Here is a 6,000-nt window from a genome sequence, read left to right as displayed (position 1 = left end):
GCAGGAGAGGGGTGGAGTGAGCATCCCCTCTACCCCACACCTGCTTATATTGCTTCACATTCCCCCAGCCTCCTCTTACCTCCCACCATCACCCTTTCCCTTCTCCCCCTCCCAGTCTTCTTCCATCCTCTCTCCCTCATCTTTTCCCTCCCTCCCTCCTCCAAGTCCTTTACTTCCAAGTCTGTTTGCTCCTCCCTATCCCTCCTACCTTCATATCCTCTTCCCCTATTCCCTCTCCCTCTTTCCCATCCTCTAACTCCTCCTTTCCCCATCCCTCTATCATCCCTCACCTTCCCAGGCCTTTACTCTAACCATGTCCTCTCCTCTTCACTTACCTTCAGCTCTAAGTCCACTGTTATAACTTTTCTCCTTCCCCATCCTTCTCTCTCTCTTCTTCTTTCCTACCATTATGTTCCTCTCTCTCTCTCTCTCTCCTCCTCCTCCTCTCATATCCTACTTTCATCTCTTAGTTCCTTGCTCTTCTTTTTTCCTAGCACTTCTATTTTTTGTCCCCCATAATTCCATCTCATTTTCTTTCTCTATCCTCCCTTAACAATTGTTATAATGATAACTTGGGAATATAGGTAGATACAGAGAGAGAGAGAGAGAGAGAGAGAGAGAGAGAGAAATAATTGGAAGCAGCAGCATACATTTCCAACAAACCAGGTACTTGATGCAAAAAGTGACCGCTTCTAATGCCCTAAGGTGCAATACGAGGATGAGGAGTAAATGGCTTGAGATGACTTGAGGAAAAAAAAAAAAAGGCATGAGGAGAAGAGAGGATGGAGGAGGAGGATGGGAAGAGGAGGAGGAGGATGGGAAGAGGAGGTGGAAAATGAGTATGGAGGAGGAAGAGTGGGAAGGAGGAGGAAGAAGAAAAAAGATATGGAAAGGAAGTGAGGATGGAGGAGGAAGGAGATGGTAGGAAGATAAGGAGGGAGGTGAGGAGGAAGGAGGAAGAAAGAAGAGGAAGAGGATTTTGTTTTGGCCTGGGATGCAGGAATGAGTATATTTATTATTATTATAATTATTATTATTATTATCATCAATCATCATCATAATCATCTTCCTATTTCCCTCTAAAATATGGGGTATAAAAACAAGAGATTATAAAACCACAACTATATAAAATAAATATATAAAAAGGGGTGACATAATCCTTCAGTCAACATCAAGTATAAGTAAATGAATCTGGCAGTGGGAGGAAGCATAGAAGACTAATAGGAAGATATCTGGTCTACGTAAAAGACTGTGATGAAATGATGAATGGGTGATGAGGAAAAAAGAAATGGATAGAAATGAATGAAGTATGAGGTGATACATGCTTGCACTTTTTTTTTTTTTTTTACTTGGCATTCAACAGCAAGGTTTCACTCCCACAGGTACTATGAAACAAAACTAAGTGAATGAATGATTACACACAAATAAAAATAACTGTGTAGATGGTCAACTGTGAGGCAGAGTTAAGAACTTGGCAAACTTGAATGATGAGCAAGAGGATATGTTACTCTTCTCATTCAGCAGTTCTTACTTTCATTCTTTATGAATTTCTTAAATTCATTTGTGCTCCCTCTCCTGGATCCTACCCATGTCATTTATTAGAGGAAAATACATGGTAGGATTATGAAGACTAGTATATACACAGCTTACAGAGTAAAAGAACTAGTACCCAGAGCTATTATATGAATTATCTTTACTTGTAGACCTGTAACAACAACAACTACTACTGTACTACTATTGCCACTAATACTTTTTCTACATAATCTTACATCTTTACTATCCAATCAGGAGTGTAGGGGCCCTGGGCTAGGCTACTCAATCCAGACAAGAATATTAATTTGCTGGTTTCCTTAGTGGCATATGTGAGCAATAAACTCCAACCAGCATTTGGATCTAAATCCCTCATGGGCCACATCCAATGGGAGTGCCTTAATTCACTAGACAACCAAGCATACATTTCTTGGATACATGTTTAGCACTTAGTATTGTAAATGGGTTCCTATAAAAAATTATAAACTCTTTACACACACACACACACACACAAATCCATAATACAGTGCTCTTGCAACTTACCAAAGCACAGGATAAACAACCTTTGCCCAATGTGCTCCATAGGTAAAAAAAATACAGTACTGCAATAGTGGAACTGTGACACTATTGTGGGGCGAGCTGTGCAGATGTTGCAGTACACCTGGGAGTTGCAAACGAGTATCAGTGCAGCAAGATGCATTGGCTAGTAAGATTGTCTATATCAATATTGAAACTGCTGTATTCCACTGAGATATTTGCAACTTATATGATGCATTTTACTGGTTTATTCTTCCCATTTCCACAAATTATATTCATACTAGGAAAAGCCTCTCTTTAAAAAGTTAATGAAAACTGAATCTAACCTTTGAGTATAAAAAAAAAAACGCATAATAATTCTGGAGAAAGCACGAACATAATGACATATATAACCACCTGATTTAAGAAACTAAAGGGATATCAAGGAATTATGTAATCATAATAACCACAATAAAGCATGAGCATACTGTATAACTGTTACAAACTCGTGATTTAAAAAAAAAAAAAAAAAAAAAAAAAAAAAAAAAAAACCTTACCTTGAAAAGAAAATTATGAAATCAATGAGTGATCCAATTATATCTGCTGGATGCTCTCACTTCTCTGACACACCCTATCTTAATCTAACACAAACTTAGCACCATGTACTCAGCCTATTCTAATCTATCATAAACTCTGGCTACTCTAATACATACTAAGCATCACCTACTCTCACTCAGCCTATCCTATCTAAAACTAACCATCATCTGCTCTAATTCAGCCCATTCTTATTCAACACAAACTTTTATCCTAATCAAACAAACTAACCACCATACACACCCACCCAGCCTAAACCAATCACACACAAGCTAAGCATCACTTCGCTTAACCTAACACAAGCTAAGCATCATCTACTCCCACTCAGCCTATCCTAAGCTATCACAAATTCAGCTATCATCTAACTTGGCTCAATTATACACAAACTAAGCATTATTTACTTCCATTCAGCCTATCCTATCATAAAATCATCTTAATCATATACAAATAAAGCATCATCTACTCTCACAGTAACAATCAAACCAAGCCTCTCTATTATAGCTGAACCTCCTTCCACTAACTTAACTTCTGAACAAGCATGGAAACCTGCTGGAATAAAACCACAACTACCAACAATATCCTGGACCTATGGATAAAAACGCCTAGGTACAGGACAGCTACTGTAGCCCCAAGCTCCTCTGAAACATGAACCCAGTGACCTGCAGGCTTATGGTGGCCTTTTCTCTCTGCAGAGGACTCAGGAGTTGAGGGATGTTTGCATTACTGGACTGCTGAGTCACATGGTTATTTCTGCATCATCACAGGAAGGTGGTATTACCCAGCACCTTGGGTACAGTAAAACCCTCATTATATTAGACTAACTGGAGGATGATCCAGTCTATTAAAGGCAAAAGTCTGATAGAAATGAACTCTGAAACTGAAGCACTTTTCTAGATATATCAGGACTGGAACACAGTATATATTAAGTCTGGTGTAACCATGCTTATGTGAGACTATGCAAAGTCTGCATGCTAACATGCAATGGCAAGACAGGAATCCATCACCATCTGAGAATTTAACTAGATTACTGAATGGAGTTGTGACAATGATATCTGGAAATGAATGGCTTTGTGCAAGTCTTATCTTATTGTGGCTTCTCACAAAGCTGGTAATTCACACTAAATGCCTAAGAGAAAAAGTGATGACATCTGTTGGGAAGGTAACAGAACTGGGTTGGTTAGCTTCTATTTTTCATGGTTAAGGCATATTAGGGTGCTGGAGATATCTTCACATGGTGGTACTGATATAACCAGACAGCAGTTATAAAACTATTTCTCAACCTCTCCTCCATCCCCCAGAGGGACAATGGATGGCATGAGAAAAGCAGTTTCAGCAATGCCAATCGAGTTCAAATCCAGATAATCCTGGAGCAACAACAAGGTATGTTATGCCTCATGCCTAGCCATGTTGGTGCTTAAACCCTGTTTGCCTGACTGAGAAGATCTGTCAATCACAGATCAGCAACTGCTACTGTGGGACCATGCTACAGGTACAGTACAGATACACCCTGTAGGAATCTGGTGCTTCCTTGTGGTAGACAGTGCCTCACAAGGACCAGACCTGGGTTCTTCCCACAGAGAGGTTAAGGGAACTATGGGGAGGTTTGGCTCCCAGGTGGATGGTACAGCACCTAGGGTGCACAGTCCTACCATGTGTAGGCTTCCTTTCAGCATCTGTCTGGCTATGAAAATATTTTAACTCCTAATTCAGGTGTTGTAAGGAGGAAAGAGTGATATGTCTATTTTTTTCATTACTGTACAGTATATATGAGTAAAACAAGGCCTGGGGTGGGTTTTACATGACTTTCTTAATTGAACACATGAAACATTTAGTCTGTACGATATTCATAAAGTTGGCCTCCCAAACATGGCCCCAAGGATGTCATGGTTCTACTGCAATACTGGAAAAAGAAATGTGTATGCAAAATATTGAAGGTTATTAAACTTTTAGAATCCACAGTAATGGAGTTAACTACTGATTACTCTATATATCTTCTGCTAGAATATTGTATATCAGACTGAGTACAGTATGAGAAGTTTGGTTTGTTTTATACATCTAATGAAAGTTACTGCCGTAACTCCTGGCTCATATGAATGTGAACTCAGCAGACTGCAAACCAGTGGGCCTCTTCCTGCAGTTCACTATTTTCCTTGTACAGGATGAGGAAATAGTTGGGTGACATCTGTATAACCATGCAGCGCAGCTGCCCAGCATCATCAGTGCCCGAATGGTAAGGTGACCCTCACCAGAACCTGAAAAAAGTCTTATAACTGAGGTTTTACTGTGCTTGGTCCATTGTGGTAAAATTCTTTTAAGTAAAATATTGTACAGTAAACCCTCATCATAAGTCATCATTTTTAATTTTCCCTTTTGCTGGTGAAGGATGCCTACATGCAGTGTCACTGATATACATTACTCACACAGACAAAGTTGCCTGGATATAAAACTGCCTTTCAACTCCTACTCCATCCTATGAAGGAAGATGGTGGGCTGCAGCATTGGCAGATACTCATGCCTGCCTTACTCTTAATTAAAAAATACTGACACCAGTCTTGGCCCAAACACATACACATATGGCTAACTTGTAAAATTCACATTCCATACATACAATGGTCAGTCAGGTGCAATCCTGCAAACAGTAGAAAATGATCACACCCCAGCATCATCAATCTGTCCACACACACACACACACACACACACACACACACACACACAATGGACAACGTGGCTGCAGCAACATTCAGAACATTAAAAGATCACACATGCATGCACACACTACACAAGCACACACACATAAACAAAAAGAAATACACACCAAGGATCATGCAACAAGACATTAATGGAACAAACACATAGCCCATGCAATTACACAATTTCTTTCTTATAAACACATGTCTCTTTGGTTATGTGGAGAGAATGGAGGGTGACAGATTGACTAAGAGAGACAGTATGTGAGTGAGCTGTAGGGGGACGGAGGAAAGGCAGACCTACGAAGGACAGGTGGGACAAGGTGAAGAGGTACATAAATGATGGTGGGGTAAGTTGGAGGAGATGCAGCCAGAAACTGGAGGACAGTGACATGCAGGTAATTAGTTCATGGTCACCCCCTCTGTGGCAAGGCATCTGGCTATATGGGAACAGGAATCTCCAGAAATGTCAGCTGCTCTGGAATTGTTTTGGAAGGAAAATGGTTAAGAAAATTCAAATGCCAGGAACTGATAACAATATAAATAAAAACTTGATTTTTTAAACTCCAATGTAGTAAACAGAAGTCTGTACCAGTTCTTGGTCAGCTGCATCACTGGTATGCTCCTCTCGTTACGTGGCCCGGTTCTTCTACATCTTCAGAAAGAGTATATT

Source organism: Coenobita brevimanus, chromosome 29, assembly GCF_032717465.1.
Source record: "Coenobita brevimanus isolate Jiangsu-jjx chromosome 29, ASM3271746v2, whole genome shotgun sequence".
Classification (NCBI taxonomy): domain Eukaryota; kingdom Metazoa; phylum Arthropoda; class Malacostraca; order Decapoda; family Coenobitidae; genus Coenobita; species Coenobita brevimanus.
Note: the sequence above shows the minus strand (reverse complement) of the source record.